This window comes from Bombina bombina, chromosome 12 (assembly GCF_027579735.1).
Source record: "Bombina bombina isolate aBomBom1 chromosome 12, aBomBom1.pri, whole genome shotgun sequence".
NCBI classification, from domain to species: Eukaryota; Metazoa; Chordata; class Amphibia; order Anura; family Bombinatoridae; genus Bombina; species Bombina bombina.
Window position 1 is genome coordinate 119,878,694 of NC_069510.1, and position 20,772 is coordinate 119,899,465.

General features: G+C 43.1%; 1 protein-coding gene across 3 annotated transcripts in view; it reads right to left on the minus strand.

Moving 5' to 3' along the window:
• Positions 1-20,772, minus strand: part of DNM1 (dynamin 1) — a 318,929-nt gene that overhangs the window by 211,980 nt on the left and 86,177 nt on the right. The window lies entirely within an intron of this gene.

Here is a 20,772-nt window from a genome sequence, read left to right on the forward strand (position 1 = left end):
GTCAACCTGCAGTAAGCATATCTAGGTATGGTCAGGTACAGTACTGTGTAATTTACCTGTGCCCAGTGTGCAGAGTGCTGTGTGTGTGTGTGTCACCCTGCAGTAAGCATATCTAGGTATGGTCAGGTACAGTACTGTGTAATTTACCTGTGCACAGTGTGCAGAATGCTGTGTGTGTGTGTGTGTGTGTCACCCTGCAGTAAGCATATCTAGGTATGGTCAGGTACAGTACTGTGTAATTTACCTGGGCACAGTGTGCAGGATGCTGTGTGTGTGTGTCACCCTGCAGTAAGCATATCTAGGTATGGTCAGGTACAGTACTGTGTAATTTACCTGTGCACAGTGTGCAGAGTGCTGTGTGTGTGTGTGTGTGTGTGTGTGTGTCACCCTGCAGTAAGCATATCTAGGTATGGTCAGGTACAGTACTGTGTAATTTACCTGTGCACAGTGTGCAGAATGCTGTGTGTGTGTGTCACCCTGCAGTAAGGATATCTAGGTATGGTCAGGTACAGTACTGTGTAATTTACCTGTGCACAGTGTGCAGAATGCTGTGTGTGTGTCACCCTGCAGTAAGCATATCTAGGTATGGTCAGGTACAGTACTGTGTAATTTACTTGTGCACAGTGTGCAGAATGCTGTGTGTGTGTCACCCTGCAGTAAGCATATCTAGGTATGGTCAGGTACAGTACTGTGTAATTTACCTGGGCACAGTGTGCAGAATGCTGTGTATGTGCGTGCCACCCTGCAGTAAGCATATCTAGGTATGGTCAGGTACAGTACTGAGTAATTTACCTGTGCACAGTGTGCAGAATGTTGTGTGTATGTCACCCTGCAGTAAGCATATCTAGGTATGGTCAGGTACAGTACTGAGTAATTTACCTGTGCACAGTGTGCAGAATGTTGTGTGTATGTCACCCTGCAGTAAGCATATCTAGGTATGGTCAGGTACAGTACTGAGTAATTTACCTGTGCACAGTGTGCAGAATGCTGTGTGTGTGTGTCACCCTGCAGTAAGCATATCTAGGTATGGTCAGGTACAGTACTGTGTAATTTACCTGTGCACAGTGTGCAGAATGCTGTGTGTCACCCTGCAGTAAGCATATCTAGGTATGGTCAGGTACAGTACTGAGTAATTTACCTGTGCACAGTGTGCAGAGTGCTGTGTGTGTGTGTCACCCTGCAGTAAGCATATCTAGGTATGGTCAGGTACAGTACTGTGTAATTTACCTGTGCCCAGTGTGCAGAGTGCTGTGTGTGTGTGTCACCCTGCAGTAAGCATATCTAGGTATGGTCAGGTACAGTACTGTGTAATTTACCTGTGCACAGTGTGCAGAATGCTATGTGTGTCTGTGTGTGTCGCCCTGCAGTAAGCATATCTAGGTATGGTCAGGTACAGTACTGTGTAATTTACCTGTGCACATTGTGCAGAATGCTGTGTGTGTGTGTCACCCTGCAGTAAGCATATGTAGGTATGGTCAGGTACAGTACTGTGTAATTTACCTGTGCACATTGTGCAGAATGCTGTGTGTGTGTCACCCTGCAGTAAGCATATCTAGGTATGGTCAGGTACAGTACTGTGTAATTTACCTGTGCACAGTGTGCAGAAGGCTGTGTGTGTTTGTCACCCTGCAGTAAGCATATCTAGGTATGGTTAGGTACAGTACTGTGTAATTTACCTGTGCACAGTGTGCAGAATGCTGTGTGTGTGTGTCACCCTGCAGTAAGCATATCTAGGTATGGTCAGGTACAGTACTGTGTAATTTACCTGTGCACAGTGTGCAGAATGCTGTGTGTGTGTGTCACCCTGCAGTAAGCATATCTAGGTATGGTCAGGTACAGTACTGAGTAATTTACCTGTGCACAGTGTGCAGAATGCTGTGTGTGTGTCACCCTGCAGTAAGCATATCTAGGTATGGTTAGGTACAGTACTGTGTAATTTACCTGTGCACAGTATTGAGAATGCTATGTGTGTATCTCACGCTGCAGTAAGCATATCTAGGTATGGTTAGGTACAGTACTGTGTAATTTACCTGTGCACAGTGTGCAGAATGCTGTGTGTGTGTGTGTCACCCTGCAGTAAGCATATCTAGGTATGGTCAGGTACAGTACTGAGTAATTTACCTGTGCACAGTGTGCAGAATGCTGTGTGTGTGTGTCACCCTGCAGTAAGCATATGTAGGTATGGTCAGGTACAGTACTGTGTAATTTACCTGTGCACATTGTGCAGAATGCTGTGTGTGTGTCACCCTGCAGTAAGCATATCTAGGTATTGTTAGGTACAGTACTGTGTAATTTACCTGGGCACAGTGTGCAGAATGCTGTGTGTCTGTGTGTGTCACCCTGCAGTAAGCATATCTAGGTATGGTCAGGTACAGTACTGTGTAATTTACCTGTGCACAGTGTGCAGAATGCTGTGTGTGTGTCACCCTGCAGTAAGTATATCTAGGTATGGTCAGGTACAGTACTGTGTAATTTACCTGGGCACAGTGTGCAGAATGCTGTGTGTGTGTCACCCTGCAGTAAGCATATCTAGGTATGGTCAGGTACAGTACTGAGTAATTTACCTGTGCACAGTGTGCAGAATGCTGTGTGTGTGTCACCCTGCAGTAAGCATATCTAGGTATGGTCAGGTACAGTACTGTGTAATTTACCTGTGCACAGTGTGCAGAATGATGTGTGTGTGTGTGTCACCCTGCAGTAAGCATATCTAGGTATGGTCAGGTACAGTACTGTGTAATTTACCTGGGCACAGTGTGCAGAATGCTGTGTGTGTGTGTCACCCTGCAGTAAGCATATCTAGGTATGGTCAGGTACAGTACTGAGTAATTTACCTGTGCACAGTGTGCAGAATGCTGTGTGTGTGTCACCCTGCAGTAAGCATATCTAGGTATGGTCAGGTACAGTACTGTGTAATTTACCTGTGCACAGTGTGCAGAATGATGTGTGTGTGTGTGTCACCCTGCAGTAAGCATATCTAGGTATGGTCAGGTACAGTACTGTGTAATTTACCTGTGCACAGTGTGCAGAATGCTGTGTGTGTGTGTCACCCTGCAGTACGCATATCTAGGTATGGTCAGGTACAGTACTGTGTAATTTACCTGTGCACAGTGTGCAGAATGCTGTGTGTGTGTCACCCTGCAGTAAGCATATCTAGGTATGGTCAGGTACAGTACTGTGTAATTTACCTGTGCACAGTGTGCAGAATGCTGTGTGTGTGTGTGTGTGTGTGTCACCCTGCACTAAGCATATCTAGGTATGGTCAGGTACAGTACTGTGTAATTTACCTGTGCACAGTGTGCAGAATGCTGTGTGTGTCACCCTGCAGTAAGCATATCTAGGTATGGTCAGGTACAGTACTGAGTAATTTACCTGTGCACAGTGTGCAGAATGCTGTGTGTGTCACCCTGCAGTAAGCATATCTAGGTATGGTCAGGTACAGTACTGTGTAATTTACCTGTGCACAGTGTGCAGAATGCTGTGTGTGTGTGTCACCCTGCAGTAAGCATATCTAGGTATGGTCAGGTACAGTACTGTGTAATTTACCTGTGCACAGTGTGCAGAATGCTGTGTGTGTCACCCTGCAGTAAGCATATCTAGGTATGGTTAGGTACAGTACTGTGTAATTTACCTGGGCACAGTGTGCAGAATGCTGTGTGTCTGTGTGTGTCACCCTGCAGTAAGCATATCTAGGTATGGTCAGGTACAGTACTGTGTAATTTACCTGTGCACAGTGTGCAGAATGCTGTGTGTGTGTCACCCTGCAGTAAGCATATCTAGGTATGGTTAGGTACAGTACTGAGTAATTTACCTGTGCACAGTGTGCAGAATGTTGTGTGTATGTCACCCTGCAGTAAGCATATCTAGGTATGGTCAGGTACAGTACTGAGTAATTTACTTGTGCACAGTGTGCAGAATGCTGTGTGTGTGTGTCACCCTGCAGTAAGCATATCTAGGTATGGTCAGGTACAGTACTGAGTAATTTACCTGGGCACAGTGTGCAGAATGCTGTGTGTGTGTGTCACCCTGCAGTAAGCATATCTAGGTATGGTCAGGTACAGTACTGTGTAATTTACTTGTGCACAGTGTGCAGAATGCTGTGTGTATGTGTCACCCTGCAGTAAGCATATCTAGGTATGGTCAGGTACAGTACTGTGTAATTTACCTGTGCACAGTGTGCAGAATGCTGTGTGTGTGTGTCACCCTGCAGTAAGCATATCTAGGTATGGTCAGGTACAGTACTGTGTAATTTACCTGTGCACAGTGTGCAGAGTGCTGTGTGTCTGTGTGTGTCAACCTGCAGTAAGCATATCTAGGTATGGTCAGGTACAGTACTGTGTAATTTACCTGTGCACAGTGTGCAGAATGCTATGTGTGTCTGTGTGTGTCAACCTGCAGTAAGCATATCTAGGTATGGTCAGGTACAGTACTGTGTAATTTACCTGTGCCCAGTGTGCAGAGTGCTGTGTGTGTGTGTGTCACCCTGCAGTAAGCATATCTAGGTATGGTCAGGTACAGTACTGTGTAATTTACCTGTGCACAGTGTGCAGAATGCTGTGTGTGTGTGTGTGTGTCACCCTGCAGTAAGCATATCTAGGTATGGTCAGGTACAGTACTGTGTAATTTACCTGGGCACAGTGTGCAGGATGCTGTGTGTGTGTGTCACCCTGCAGTAAGCATATCTAGGTATGGTCAGGTACAGTACTGTGTAATTTACCTGTGCACAGTGTGCAGAGTGCTGTGTGTGTGTGTGTGTGTGTGTGTGTGTCACCCTGCAGTAAGCATATCTAGGTATGGTCAGGTACAGTACTGTGTAATTTACCTGTGCCCTGTGTGCAGAATGCTGTGTGTGTGTCACCCTGCAGTAAGCATATCTAGGTATGGTCAGGTACAGTACTGAGTAATTTACCTGTGCACAGTGTGCAGAATGCTGTGTGTCTGTGTGTGTCAACCTGCAGTAAGCATATCTAGGTATGGTCAGGTACAGTACTGTGTAATTTACCTGTGCCCAGTGTGCAGAATGCTGTGTGTGTGTGTGTGTGTGTGTGTGTGTGTGTCGCCCTGCAGTAAGCATATCTAGGTATGGTCAGGTACAGTACTGTGTAATTTACCTGTGCACATTGTGCAGAATGCTGTGTGTGTGTGTCACCCTGCAGTAAGCATATGTAGGTATGGTCAGGTACAGTACTGTGTAATTTACCTGTGCACATTGTGCAGAATGCTGTGTGTGTGTCACCCTGCAGTAAGCATATCTAGGTATGGTCAGGTACAGTACTGTGTAATTTACCTGTGCACAGTGTGCAGAAGGCTGTGTGTGTTTGTCACCCTGCAGTAAGCATATCTAGGTATGGTTAGGTACAGTACTGTGTAATTTACCTGTGCACAGTGTGCAGAATGCTGTGTGTGTGTGTCACCCTGCAGTAAGCATATCTAGGTATGGTCAGGTACAGTACTGAGTAATTTACCTGGGCACAGTGTGCAGAATGCTGTGTGTGTGTGTCACCCTGCAGTAAGCATATCTAGGTATGGTCAGGTACAGTACTGTGTAATTTACTTGTGCACAGTGTGCAGAATGCTGTGTGTATGTGTCACCCTGCAGTAAGCATATCTAGGTATGGTCAGGTACAGTACTGTGTAATTTACCTGTGCACAGTGTGCAGAATGCTGTGTGTGTGTGTCACCCTGCAGTAAGCATATCTAGGTATGGTCAGGTACAGTACTGTGTAATTTACCTGTGCACAGTGTGCAGAGTGCTGTGTGTCTGTGTGTGTCAACCTGCAGTAAGCATATCTAGGTATGGTCAGGTACAGTACTGTGTAATTTACCTGTGCACAGTGTGCAGAATGCTATGTGTGTCTGTGTGTGTCAACCTGCAGTAAGCATATCTAGGTATGGTCAGGTACAGTACTGTGTAATTTACCTGTGCCCAGTGTGCAGAGTGCTGTGTGTGTGTGTCACCCTGCAGTAAGCATATCTAGGTATGGTCAGGTACAGTACTGTGTAATTTACCTGTGCACAGTGTGCAGAATGCTGTGTGTGTGTGTGTGTGTCACCCTGCAGTAAGCATATCTAGGTATGGTCAGGTACAGTACTGTGTAATTTACCTGGGCACAGTGTGCAGGATGCTGTGTGTGTGTGTCACCCTGCAGTAAGCATATCTAGGTATGGTCAGGTACAGTACTGTGTAATTTACCTGTGCACAGTGTGCAGAGTGCTGTGTGTGTGTGTGTGTGTGTGTGTGTCACCCTGCAGTAAGCATATCTAGGTATGGTCAGGTACAGTACTGTGTAATTTACCTGTGCCCTGTGTGCAGAATGCTGTGTGTCTGTGTGTGTCAACCTGCAGTAAGCATATCTAGGTATGGTCAGGTACAGTACTGTGTAATTTACCTGTGCCCAGTGTGCAGAGTGCTGTGTGTGTGTGTGTGTGTGTGTGTCGCCCTGCAGTAAGCATATCTAGGTATGGTCAGGTACAGTACTGTGTAATTTACCTGTGCACATTGTGCAGAATGCTGTGTGTGTGTGTCACCCTGCAGTAAGCATATGTAGGTATGGTCAGGTACAGTACTGTGTAATTTACCTGTGCACATTGTGCAGAATGCTGTGTGTGTGTCACCCTGCAGTAAGCATATCTAGGTATGGTCAGGTACAGTACTGTGTAATTTACCTGTGCACAGTGTGCAGAAGGCTGTGTGTGTTTGTCACCCTGCAGTAAGCATATCTAGGTATGGTTAGGTACAGTACTGTGTAATTTACCTGTGCACAGTGTGCAGAATGCTGTGTGTGTGTCACCCTGCAGTAAGTATATCTAGGTATGGTCAGGTACAGTACTGTGTAATTTACCTGGGCACAGTGTGCAGAGTGCTGTGTGTCTGTGTGTGTCAACCTGCAGTAAGCATATCTAGGTATGGTCAGGTACAGTACTGTGTAATTTACCTGTGCCCAGTGTGCAGAGTGCTGTGTGTGTGTGTGTCACCCTGCAGTAAGCATATCTAGGTATGGTCAGGTACAGTACTGTGTAATTTACCTGTGCACAGTGTGCAGAATGCTGTGTGTGTGTGTGTGTGTCACCCTGCAGTAAGCATATCTAGGTATGGTCAGGTACAGTACTGTGTAATTTACCTGGGCACAGTGTGCAGGATGCTGTGTGTGTGTGTCACCCTGCAGTAAGCATATCTAGGTATGGTCAGGTACAGTACTGTGTAATTTACCTGTGCACAGTGTGCAGAGTGCTGTGTGTGTGTGTGTGTGTGTGTGTGTGTGTCACCCTGCAGTAAGCATATCTAGGTATGGTCAGGTACAGTACTGTGTAATTTACCTGTGCACAGTGTGCAGAATGCTGTGTGTGTGTGTCACCCTGCAGTAAGGATATCTAGGTATGGTCAGGTACAGTACTGTGTAATTTACCTGTGCACAGTGTGCAGAATGCTGTGTGTGTGTGTCACCCTGCAGTAAGCATATCTAGGTATGGTCAGGTACAGTACTGTGTAATTTACCTTGTGCACAGTGTGCAGAATGCTGTGTGTGTGTCACCCTGCAGTAAGCATATCTAGGTATGGTCAGGTACAGTACTGTGTAATTTACCTGGGCACAGTGTGCAGAATGCTGTGTATGTGCGTGCCACCCTGCAGTAAGCATATCTAGGTATGGTCAGGTACAGTACTGAGTAATTTACCTGTGCACAGTGTGCAGAATGTTGTGTGTATGTCACCCTGCAGTAAGCATATCTAGGTATGGTCAGGTACAGTACTGAGTAATTTACCTGTGCACAGTGTGCAGAATGTTGTGTGTATGTCACCCTGCAGTAAGCATATCTAGGTATGGTCAGGTACAGTACTGAGTAATTTACCTGTGCACAGTGTGCAGAATGCTGTGTGTGTGTGTCACCCTGCAGTAAGCATATCTAGGTATGGTCAGGTACAGTACTGTGTAATTTACCTGTGCACAGTGTGCAGAATGCTGTGTGTGTCACCCTGCAGTAAGCATATCTAGGTATGGTCAGGTACAGTACTGAGTAATTTACCTGTGCACAGTGTGCAGAGTGCTGTGTGTGTGTGTCACCCTGCAGTAAGCATATCTAGGTATGGTCAGGTACAGTACTGTGTAATTTACCTGTGCCCAGTGTGCAGAGTGCTGTGTGTGTGTGTCACCCTGCAGTAAGCATATCTAGGTATGGTCAGGTACAGTACTGTGTAATTTACCTGTGCACAGTGTGCAGAATGCTATGTGTGTCTGTGTGTGTCGCCCTGCAGTAAGCATATCTAGGTATGGTCAGGTACAGTACTGTGTAATTTACCTGTGCACATTGTGCAGAATGCTGTGTGTGTGTGTCACCCTGCAGTAAGCATATGTAGGTATGGTCAGGTACAGTACTGTGTAATTTACCTGTGCACATTGTGCAGAATGCTGTGTGTGTGTCACCCTGCAGTAAGCATATCTAGGTATGGTCAGGTACAGTACTGTGTAATTTACCTGTGCACAGTGTGCAGAAGGCTGTGTGTGTTTGTCACCCTGCAGTAAGCATATCTAGGTATGGTTAGGTACAGTACTGTGTAATTTACCTGTGCACAGTGTGCAGAATGCTGTGTGTGTGTGTCACCCTGCAGTAAGCATATCTAGGTATGGTCAGGTACAGTACTGTGTAATTTACCTGTGCACAGTGTGCAGAATGCTGTGTGTGTGTGTCACCCTGCAGTAAGCATATCTAGGTATGGTCAGGTACAGTACTGAGTAATTTACCTGTGCACAGTGTGCAGAATGCTGTGTGTGTGTCACCCTGCAGTAAGCATATCTAGGTATGGTTAGGTACAGTACTGTGTAATTTACCTGTGCACAGTATTGAGAATGCTATGTGTGTATCTCACGCTGCAGTAAGCATATCTAGGTATGGTTAGGTACAGTACTGTGTAATTTACCTGTGCACAGTGTGCAGAATGCTGTGTGTGTGTGTGTCACCCTGCAGTAAGCATATCTAGGTATGGTCAGGTACAGTACTGAGTAATTTACCTGTGCACAGTGTGCAGAATGCTGTGTGTGTGTGTCACCCTGCAGTAAGCATATGTAGGTATGGTCAGGTACAGTACTGTGTAATTTACCTGTGCACATTGTGCAGAATGCTGTGTGTGTGTCACCCTGCAGTAAGCATATCTAGGTATTGTTAGGTACAGTACTGTGTAATTTACCTGGGCACAGTGTGCAGAATGCTGTGTGTCTGTGTGTGTCACCCTGCAGTAAGCATATCTAGGTATGGTCAGGTACAGTACTGTGTAATTTACCTGTGCACAGTGTGCAGAATGCTGTGTGTGTGTCACCCTGCAGTAAGTATATCTAGGTATGGTCAGGTACAGTACTGTGTAATTTACCTGGGCACAGTGTGCAGAATGCTGTGTGTGTGTCACCCTGCAGTAAGCATATCTAGGTATGGTCAGGTACAGTACTGAGTAATTTACCTGTGCACAGTGTGCAGAATGCTGTGTGTGTGTCACCCTGCAGTAAGCATATCTAGGTATGGTCAGGTACAGTACTGTGTAATTTACCTGTGCACAGTGTGCAGAATGATGTGTGTGTGTGTGTCACCCTGCAGTAAGCATATCTAGGTATGGTCAGGTACAGTACTGTGTAATTTACCTGGGCACAGTGTGCAGAATGCTGTGTGTGTGTGTCACCCTGCAGTAAGCATATCTAGGTATGGTCAGGTACAGTACTGAGTAATTTACCTGTGCACAGTGTGCAGAATGCTGTGTGTGTGTCACCCTGCAGTAAGCATATCTAGGTATGGTCAGGTACAGTACTGTGTAATTTACCTGTGCACAGTGTGCAGAATGATGTGTGTGTGTGTGTCACCCTGCAGTAAGCATATCTAGGTATGGTCAGGTACAGTACTGTGTAATTTACCTGTGCACAGTGTGCAGAATGCTGTGTGTGTGTGTCACCCTGCAGTACGCATATCTAGGTATGGTCAGGTACAGTACTGTGTAATTTACCTGTGCACAGTGTGCAGAATGCTGTGTGTGTGTCACCCTGCAGTAAGCATATCTAGGTATGGTCAGGTACAGTACTGTGTAATTTACCTGTGCACAGTGTGCAGAATGCTGTGTGTGTGTGTGTGTGTGTGTCACCCTGCACTAAGCATATCTAGGTATGGTCAGGTACAGTACTGTGTAATTTACCTGTGCACAGTGTGCAGAATGCTGTGTGTGTCACCCTGCAGTAAGCATATCTAGGTATGGTCAGGTACAGTACTGAGTAATTTACCTGTGCACAGTGTGCAGAATGCTGTGTGTGTCACCCTGCAGTAAGCATATCTAGGTATGGTCAGGTACAGTACTGTGTAATTTACCTGTGCACAGTGTGCAGAATGCTGTGTGTGTGTGTCACCCTGCAGTAAGCATATCTAGGTATGGTCAGGTACAGTACTGTGTAATTTACCTGTGCACAGTGTGCAGAATGCTGTGTGTGTCACCCTGCAGTAAGCATATCTAGGTATGGTTAGGTACAGTACTGTGTAATTTACCTGGGCACAGTGTGCAGAATGCTGTGTGTCTGTGTGTGTCACCCTGCAGTAAGCATATCTAGGTATGGTCAGGTACAGTACTGTGTAATTTACCTGTGCACAGTGTGCAGAATGCTGTGTGTGTGTCACCCTGCAGTAAGCATATCTAGGTATGGTTAGGTACAGTACTGAGTAATTTACCTGTGCACAGTGTGCAGAATGTTGTGTGTATGTCACCCTGCAGTAAGCATATCTAGGTATGGTCAGGTACAGTACTGAGTAATTTACTTGTGCACAGTGTGCAGAATGCTGTGTGTGTGTGTCACCCTGCAGTAAGCATATCTAGGTATGGTCAGGTACAGTACTGAGTAATTTACCTGGGCACAGTGTGCAGAATGCTGTGTGTGTGTGTCACCCTGCAGTAAGCATATCTAGGTATGGTCAGGTACAGTACTGTGTAATTTACTTGTGCACAGTGTGCAGAATGCTGTGTGTATGTGTCACCCTGCAGTAAGCATATCTAGGTATGGTCAGGTACAGTACTGTGTAATTTACCTGTGCACAGTGTGCAGAATGCTGTGTGTGTGTGTCACCCTGCAGTAAGCATATCTAGGTATGGTCAGGTACAGTACTGTGTAATTTACCTGTGCACAGTGTGCAGAGTGCTGTGTGTCTGTGTGTGTCAACCTGCAGTAAGCATATCTAGGTATGGTCAGGTACAGTACTGTGTAATTTACCTGTGCACAGTGTGCAGAGTGCTGTGTGTCTGTGTGTGTCAACCTGCAGTAAGCATATCTAGGTATGGTCAGGTACAGTACTGTGTAATTTACCTGTGCCCAGTGTGCAGAGTGCTGTGTGTGTGTGTGTCACCCTGCAGTAAGCATATCTAGGTATGGTCAGGTACAGTACTGTGTAATTTACCTGTGCACAGTGTGCAGAATGCTGTGTGTGTGTGTGTGTGTGTGTCACCCTGCAGTAAGCATATCTAGGTATGGTCAGGTACAGTACTGTGTAATTTACCTGGGCACAGTGTGCAGGATGCTGTGTGTGTGTGTCACCCTGCAGTAAGCATATCTAGGTATGGTCAGGTACAGTACTGTGTAATTTACCTGTGCACAGTGTGCAGAGTGCTGTGTGTGTGTGTGTGTGTGTGTGTGTGTGTCACCCTGCAGTAAGCATATCTAGGTATGGTCAGGTACAGTACTGTGTAATTTACCTGTGCCCTGTGTGCAGAATGCTGTGTGTGTGTCACCCTGCAGTAAGCATATCTAGGTATGGTCAGGTACAGTACTGAGTAATTTACCTGTGCACAGTGTGCAGAATGCTGTGTGTCTGTGTGTGTCAACCTGCAGTAAGCATATCTAGGTATGGTCAGGTACAGTACTGTGTAATTTACCTGTGCCCAGTGTGCAGAATGCTGTGTGTGTGTGTGTGTGTGTGTGTGTGTGTGTCGCCCTGCAGTAAGCATATCTAGGTATGGTCAGGTACAGTACTGTGTAATTTACCTGTGCACATTGTGCAGAATGCTGTGTGTGTGTGTCACCCTGCAGTAAGCATATCTAGGTATGGTCAGGTACAGTACTGTGTAATTTACCTGTGCACAGTGTGCAGAAGGCTGTGTGTGTTTGTCACCCTGCAGTAAGCATATCTAGGTATGGTTAGGTACAGTACTGTGTAATTTACCTGTGCACAGTGTGCAGAATGCTGTGTGTGTGTGTCACCCTGCAGTAAGCATATCTAGGTATGGTCAGGTACAGTACTGAGTAATTTACCTGGGCACAGTGTGCAGAATGCTGTGTGTGTGTGTCACCCTGCAGTAAGCATATCTAGGTATGGTCAGGTACAGTACTGTGTAATTTACTTGTGCACAGTGTGCAGAATGCTGTGTGTTTGTGTCACCCTGCAGTAAGCATATCTAGGTATGGTCAGGTACAGTACTGTGTAATTTACCTGTGCACAGTGTGCAGAATGCTGTGTGTGTGTGTCACCCTGCAGTAAGCATATCTAGGTATGGTCAGGTACAGTACTGTGTAATTTACCTGTGCACAGTGTGCAGAGTGCTGTGTGTCTGTGTGTGTCAACCTGCAGTAAGCATATCTAGGTATGGTCAGGTACAGTACTGTGTAATTTACCTGTGCACAGTGTGCAGAATGCTATGTGTGTCTGTGTGTGTCAACCTGCAGTAAGCATATCTAGGTATGGTCAGGTACAGTACTGTGTAATTTACCTGTGCCCAGTGTGCAGAGTGCTGTGTGTGTGTGTCACCCTGCAGTAAGCATATCTAGGTATGGTCAGGTACAGTACTGTGTAATTTACCTGTGCACAGTGTGCAGAATGCTGTGTGTGTGTGTGTGTGTCACCCTGCAGTAAGCATATCTAGGTATGGTCAGGTACAGTACTGTGTAATTTACCTGGGCACAGTGTGCAGGATGCTGTGTGTGTGTGTCACCCTGCAGTAAGCATATCTAGGTATGGTCAGGTACAGTACTGTGTAATTTACCTGTGCACAGTGTGCAGAGTGCTGTGTGTGTGTGTGTGTGTGTGTGTGTGTCACCCTGCAGTAAGCATATCTAGGTATGGTCAGGTACAGTACTGTGTAATTTACCTGTGCCCTGTGTGCAGAATGCTGTGTGTCTGTGTGTGTCAACCTGCAGTAAGCATATCTAGGTATGGTCAGGTACAGTACTGTGTAATTTACCTGTGCCCAGTGTGCAGAGTGCTGTGTGTGTGTGTGTGTGTGTGTGTCGCCCTGCAGTAAGCATATCTAGGTATGGTCAGGTACAGTACTGTGTAATTTACCTGTGCACATTGTGCAGAATGCTGTGTGTGTGTGTCACCCTGCAGTAAGCATATGTAGGTATGGTCAGGTACAGTACTGTGTAATTTACCTGTGCACATTGTGCAGAATGCTGTGTGTGTGTCACCCTGCAGTAAGCATATCTAGGTATGGTCAGGTACAGTACTGTGTAATTTACCTGTGCACAGTGTGCAGAAGGCTGTGTGTGTTTGTCACCCTGCAGTAAGCATATCTAGGTATGGTTAGGTACAGTACTGTGTAATTTACCTGTGCACAGTGTGCAGAATGCTGTGTGTGTGTGTCACCCTGCAGTAAGCATATCTAGGTATGGTCAGGTACAGTACTGTGTAATTTACCTGTGCACAGTGTGCAGAATGCTGTGTGTGTGTCACCCTGCAGTAAGCATATCTAGGTATGGTTAGGTACAGTACTGTGTAATTTACCTGTGCACAGTATTGAGAATGCTATGTGTGTATCTCACGCTGCAGTAAGCATATCTAGGTATGGTTAGGTACAGTACTGTGTAATTTACCTGTGCACAGTGTGCAGAATGCTGTGTGTGTGTGTCACCCTGCAGTAAGCATATCTAGGTATGGTCAGGTACAGTACTGAGTAATTTACCTGTGCACAGTGTGCAGAATGCTGTGTGTGTGTGTCACCCTGCAGTAAGCATATGTAGGTATGGTCAGGTACAGTACTGTGTAATTTACCTGTGCACATTGTGCAGAATGCTGTGTGTGTGTCACCCTGCAGTAAGCATATCTAGGTATGGTCAGGTACAGTACTGTGTAATTTACCTGGGCACAGTGTGCAGAATGCTGTGTGTCTGTGTGTGTCACCCTGCAGTAAGCATATCTAGGTATGGTCAGGTACAGTACTGTGTAATTTACCTGTGCACAGTGTGCAGAGTGCTGTGTGTGTGTGTGTGTGTGTGTGTGTCACCCTGCAGTAAGCATATCTAGGTATGGTCAGGTACAGTACTGTGTAATTTACCTGTGCACAGTGTGCAGAATGCTGTGTGTGTGTGTCACCCTGCAGTAAGCATATCTAGGTATGGTCAGGTACAGTACTGTGTAATTTACTTGTGCACAGTGTGCAGAATGCTGTGTGTGTGTGTGTCACCCTGCAGTAAGGATATCTAGGTATGGTTAGGTACAGTACTGTGTAATTTACCTGTGCACAGTGTGCAGAGTGCTGTGTGTGTGTCATCCTGCAGTAAGCATATCTAGGTATGGTTAGGTACAGTACTGTGTAATTTACCTGTGCACAGTGTGCAGAATGCTGTGTGTGTGTCACCCTGCAGTAAGCATATCTAGGTATGGTCAGGTACAGTACTGTGTAATTTACCTGTGCACAGTGTGCAGAATGCTGTGTGTGTGTCATCCTGCAGTAAGCATATCTAGGTATGGTTAGGTACAGTACTGTGTAATTTACCTGTGCACAGTATTGAGAATGCTATGTGTGTGTGTGTGTGTGTGTCACCCTGCAGTAAGCATATCTAGGTATTGTTAGGTACAGTACTGTGTAATTTACCTGTGCACAGTATTGAGAATGCTGTGTGTGTGTGTCACCCTGCAGTAAGCATATCTAGGTATTGTTAGGTACAGTACTGTGTAATTTACCTGTGCACAGTATTGAGAATGCTGTGTGTGTGTGTCACCCTGCAGTAAGCATATCTAGGTATTGTTAGGTACAGTACTGTGTAATTTACCTGTGCACAGTATTGAGAATGCTGTGTGTGTGTGTCACACTGCAGTAACTTGCAGCTATTGCTTAGAACAGTGCTACAAGGACATTTACGTCTGGCTTCTGATTGGACACAGCAACAGAGACCACATTCTAAACTGCTCTGAAACAGCAAAACCCAGCAAACAGCAGCATAACATAGTAATAAAGCACTTATATTGTAGATATATATATATATACTGTTGTATAGTGATATATACAGTTATATAGAGATATATACTGTTCTATAGTGCTACATACTGTGCTATAGCGATATATACTGTTATATAGGGATCTATACTGTTATATAGAGATATATACTGTTATAGAGATATATACTGTTCTATAGCGATATATACTGTTCTATAGGGATATATACTGTTCTATAGCGATATATACTATTCTATAGCGATATATACTGTTCTATAGGCATATATACAGTTCTATAGGGATATATACAGTTCTATAGGGATATATACTGTTCTATAGGGATATATACAGTTCTATAGGGATATATACAGTTCTATAGGGATATATACTGTTTTATGGGGATATATACTGCTCTATAGGGATATATACTGTTCTATAGCGATATATACTGTTCTATAGGGATATATACGGTTCTATAGCAATATATACTGTTCTATAGGGATATATACTGTTCTATATGGATATATACAGTTCTATAGGGATATATACTGTTCTATAGGAATATATAATGCTCTATAGCGATATATACTGTTATATAGGGACCTATACTGTTATATAGGGATCTATATTGTTATATAGAGATATATACTGTTGTATAGAGATATATACTGTTCTATAGCGCTACATACTGTGCTATAGCGATATATATTGTTCTATAGGGATATATACTGTTCTATAGGGATATATACTGTTCTATAGGGATATATACTGTTCTATAGCACTATATACTGTGCTATAGCGATATATACTATTCTATAGCAATATATACTGTTCTATATGGTATATACAGTTCTATAGGGATATATACTGTTCTATAGGGATATATACTGTTCTATAGGGATATATAGTTATATAGGGATATATACTGTTCTATAGCTATATATACTGTTTTATAGGGATATATACTGTTCTATAGGGATATATATATGGTTCTATAGCGATATATACTGTTCTATAGGGATATATACTGTTCTATAGGGATATATACAGTTCTATAGGGATATATACAGTTCTATAGGGATATATACTGTTTTGCAGAGGATTATCCCCAGCAAGATGGTGACAGCAGGTTTGGAAGGTCCCTATGTGACATTTCAGGTGCCACAGAGGGAAGCAGGGAAGTAACATCTAAGCACTTATTAGTTGCAATAGGTTCCGGCCGGCTCGCACAAGAGGTGTTTGGGTGATAAAATTTAACCGCTTGGTTGTACATTTCAGTAGGAATAACCATAAGACCATTAGACAGACTACATACAAAGCTTAAAGGGACAGTAAAAGCGCTTAGCAGCCCATAGCTGGAGCTTCCCAAACCTGGTTTTACTAGGGAGGTTAAGCTCCCAATGCTGCCTGGTGCCCTGCTCCATACGACGCATGGACGCATTATTCTTAACTAAAATGTATATATATGATTATGTTTTGTAAAATATATATCTACAGTGTATATTTATATAGATATATACATATATATAATATATACAGTTTTATATAGAAATATCTGTTTAAGAACTAATAGTTTTGAAGAATTTACAGTATTTCTAATAAAACCAGAATATATATATATATATGTGTGTGTCTGTATGTATGTGTTTATCTTTATATATGTGTGCACATACATATTTATACTTATAAACACACACACATATATAAATATATATATATATATATGTATATTTTGATGGAATGACCTCCCTCACACTTTAAAAACTTCCCCATTTTATTAAGCTGCGATTTATTAAGCTGTGAAGGCAGCTGTTTCTGCGTGAACGTTCAGGCTCGCTGCAAACAAAAGTTAAGAAGCAGCGGTCTATGACCGCTGCTCATTAACTCATCTGCCACCTCTGAGATGGCGGACAGCAATCATCCCGATTAGATACGATCGGAATGATTGACGCCCCCTGCTAGCACCGATTGGCCGCGAATATGCAGGGGACAGGATTGCACAAGCATTTCACTAGCGTATGCTGTCGGCATTTAGCAATGTCGGGCAGACATGATCTGTTACAGCGAATCATGTCCGTCCCCATCTTAATAAATCTACCACATAATATCAAGTTGCTCACTAATGTTAGCGCAGTCCAGTGATATTGTGTATCGCGCCCAACGCTATCACTATCGTGCCAGTTGTAATCTGGCCCAATATAAATTATCACTCACTGACAGTGGCCATAATATGTGTGAAAAGAACATTTTGGGTTTGGTTATTTGTCATGTATCGATTTGGTTTCCAGTGATTGACAGCGACTATTAGTTGTGTTATAATTTTGATAACAAAATCAATAGCGCAATAAGAAAATGCTTTAAACTAATTAGTGCATATTCTTTTTCACCATATTGTGCTAACACTACAGAACAGATCATTTAGGAACGATGTAGGGAAAATAATAATATTTCTAACAGAACACATATTACATAAAACTCAAGCTAAACGTTATACAACAGCGTCTAACACATACAGAATATGACGGGAAGCTACAGAATTGCTTATGATAAACTCCTGCTTCTCGTAAGACAGCAACCGGCTTGTCACTGCTTTTAAATAATTGATTCTGCTTGTTGTGATAAAAGCAAACACTAGGTTTCTTTTAGACCAGTCTGTGTGATTTTACATCAGGTTCCAGTAATGTTTGTATTGTAAAGACGTGCACAGCCGCGTACAGCACTGTGTGCACTAGAATCATCTTACTGCACGCGGCTGCACCCTTTAAAGTTAAACCGGATTAAAGAGCAGAAGAGAATGAGAGAAACAGGAGAGGGGGAGGGGAGAGAGTGGTGGCCTCGTCACAGGAGATATGAGATGGGCACAAAGATAGGCCCTGTCAGGGACAGATAGAAAAGGAATAAAACCAGATATAAGAGACGTCACCTGAGAAAACACAGCTTATAGATCACAGTGTACAGTCTTACACAGCCCTGTACAACCTCCATACTCTGCAATCTGTAACACACATAGTACTGCTGACAAATGAATTGTTATACTGTCTGTGAACCCAGTAGGTTATAGTGTATAGGTTACTGTGTATAAGTTACAGTGTATATGTAACAGTGTATATGTTACTGTATATAAATTACTGTATATAGGTTACAGTGTATATGTAACAGTGCATATGTTACTGTATATAAATTACTGTGTATAGGTTACAGTGTATATGTAACAGTGCATATGTTACTGTATATAAATTACTGTATATAGGTTACAGTGTATATGTAACAGTGCATATGTTACTGTATATAAATTACTGTGTATAGGTTACAGTGTATATGTAACAGTGCATATGTTACTGTATATAAATTACTGTATATAGGTTACAGTGTATATGTAACAGTGCATATGTTACTGTATATAAATTACTGTATATAGGTTACAGTGTATATGTAACAGTGCATATGTTACTGTATATAAATTACTGTGTATAGGTTACAGTGTATATGTAACAGTGCATATGTTACTGTATATAAATTACTGTGTATAGGTTACAGTGTATATGTAACAGTGCATATGTTACTGTATATAAATTACTGTATATAGGTTACTGTATATAGGTTACTGTATATAGGTTACTGTATATAGGTTATAGTGTATTGGTTACTGTGTATATGTTACTTTATATAGGTTACTTATATAGGTTACAGTGTATATGTTACTGTATATAGGTCACTGTGTATATGTTACTGTATATAAATTACTGTATATAGGTTACTGTGTATTGGTTACTGTGTATATGTTACTGTGTATAGGTTACTTATATAGGTTACAGTGTATATGTTACTGTATATAGGTTACAGTGCATAGGTTACTTATACAGGTTACAGTGTATAGGTTACTGTATATAGGTCACTGTGTATATGTTACTGTATATAGGTCACAGTGAATAGGTCACATTATATAGGTTACAGTGTATAGGTTATTTTATATAGGTTACAGTGTATATGTTACTGTATACAGGTTACTGTATACAGGTTACTGTATATAGGTTACTGTATATAGGTTACAGTGTATAGGTTACTGTATATAGGTTAAAGTGTATTGGTTAATGTGTATAGGTTACAGTGTATAGGTTACTGTATATAGGTTACAGTGCATAGGTTACTGTATATAGGTTACAGTGCATAGGTCACTGTGTATAGGTTACAGTGTATTGGTTACTGTGTATAGGTTACAGTGTATAGGTTACTGTATATAGGTTACAGTGCATAGGTTACAGTATATAGGTTACTTATATAGGTTACAGTGTATAGGTTACTGTATATAGGTTACAGTGCATAGGTCACTGTGTATAGGTTACAGTGTATAGGTTACAGTGTATAGGTTACAGTGCATAGGTCACTGTCTATATGTTACTGTATATAGGTTACAGTGTATAGGTTACAGCGCATATGCTACTGTATATAGGTTACAGTGTATAGGTTACTGTATATAGGTTACAGTGTATAGGTTACAGCGTATAGGTTACATTATATAGGTTACTGCACATAGTTTATAGTGTATACTTAGGTTACATTTTATAGGATAATGTATATAGGTTATGTTACGGTACCAACAGTGTACCAAGGGTTAACACCAGATGAACAATGTCCTGAATATGGGATCAGCAACTCACAACCCAGCCAGTATTTCCCCTCAAACATGAGACCAGGCTCCACATTTCAGGTTTAAAACAGAATGTCATTTATTAAAGGCTAGATGCCTAGTATTTATACAGGTTTGACCCCAGATGGGGGGGTTGAAAGACTCTTGTACATTAGATAAAAGGGGAAGACGCCCTTTGACATGATACAATAGAATTACATTACTTAACACTTTAAACACAAGACACTCTTGGCTTTCCTTATCACTTAGGCGTCTGCTCTCTGAGAGTGATTAAACAATGGAATGCTTATAACTAACTTAATTATAGCTGATGCCAGCAAACTTGTATGTAGAAAATAAAGTTAACGCTTTCAGTCCTGACCGAAGGGTCTGTCACATAGCTCCCCCCTTGTGGAACACTCCAGCAGACCCGGCTTGACCCTTTGGCGGGTCAACCTGGGGATGACCGGACTAGGGATGGTAGGCATGTCAGTTTGCCGGGACAATCCATCTGTATTCCCGTTATGAGAGAGAATCCCTGTCCGTGTAAATAAGGGTTCAACCTCTTCAGTGCCCCGACTAGGGCTAAACAGTCCTTCAAAATATCATCGGCTTCTTTACGTGGTTTTTGTACCTGCTCTTTATAGGTATCCACAATCCCTTCATACTGACATAGGGTGCCCTTGAGTTGCTGCACCTCACTATGAGCCAGCGTCAGCTTTTCCTCCAGTGTCACTAAGTTTGTCTTTAATGTTTCATGTTCCACTCTCAAGCTGGTGTTTTCTGCAGTCTGTCGGTGCAGCCTGTCTAGCAGAGATTCCTGTTCTAAACGTGCTTTTTCCTCTGCACTCCTCTTCTCTCCCGCTAGCACTGTTACGTGATTATTTAACGTGACCATTTTATCCTCTACGTGACTCTTCTCCTTCATCAGCGCATTGTAACGGGACTTCCACGTATCAATAGCGGATAGAGATTTACTGAGCTC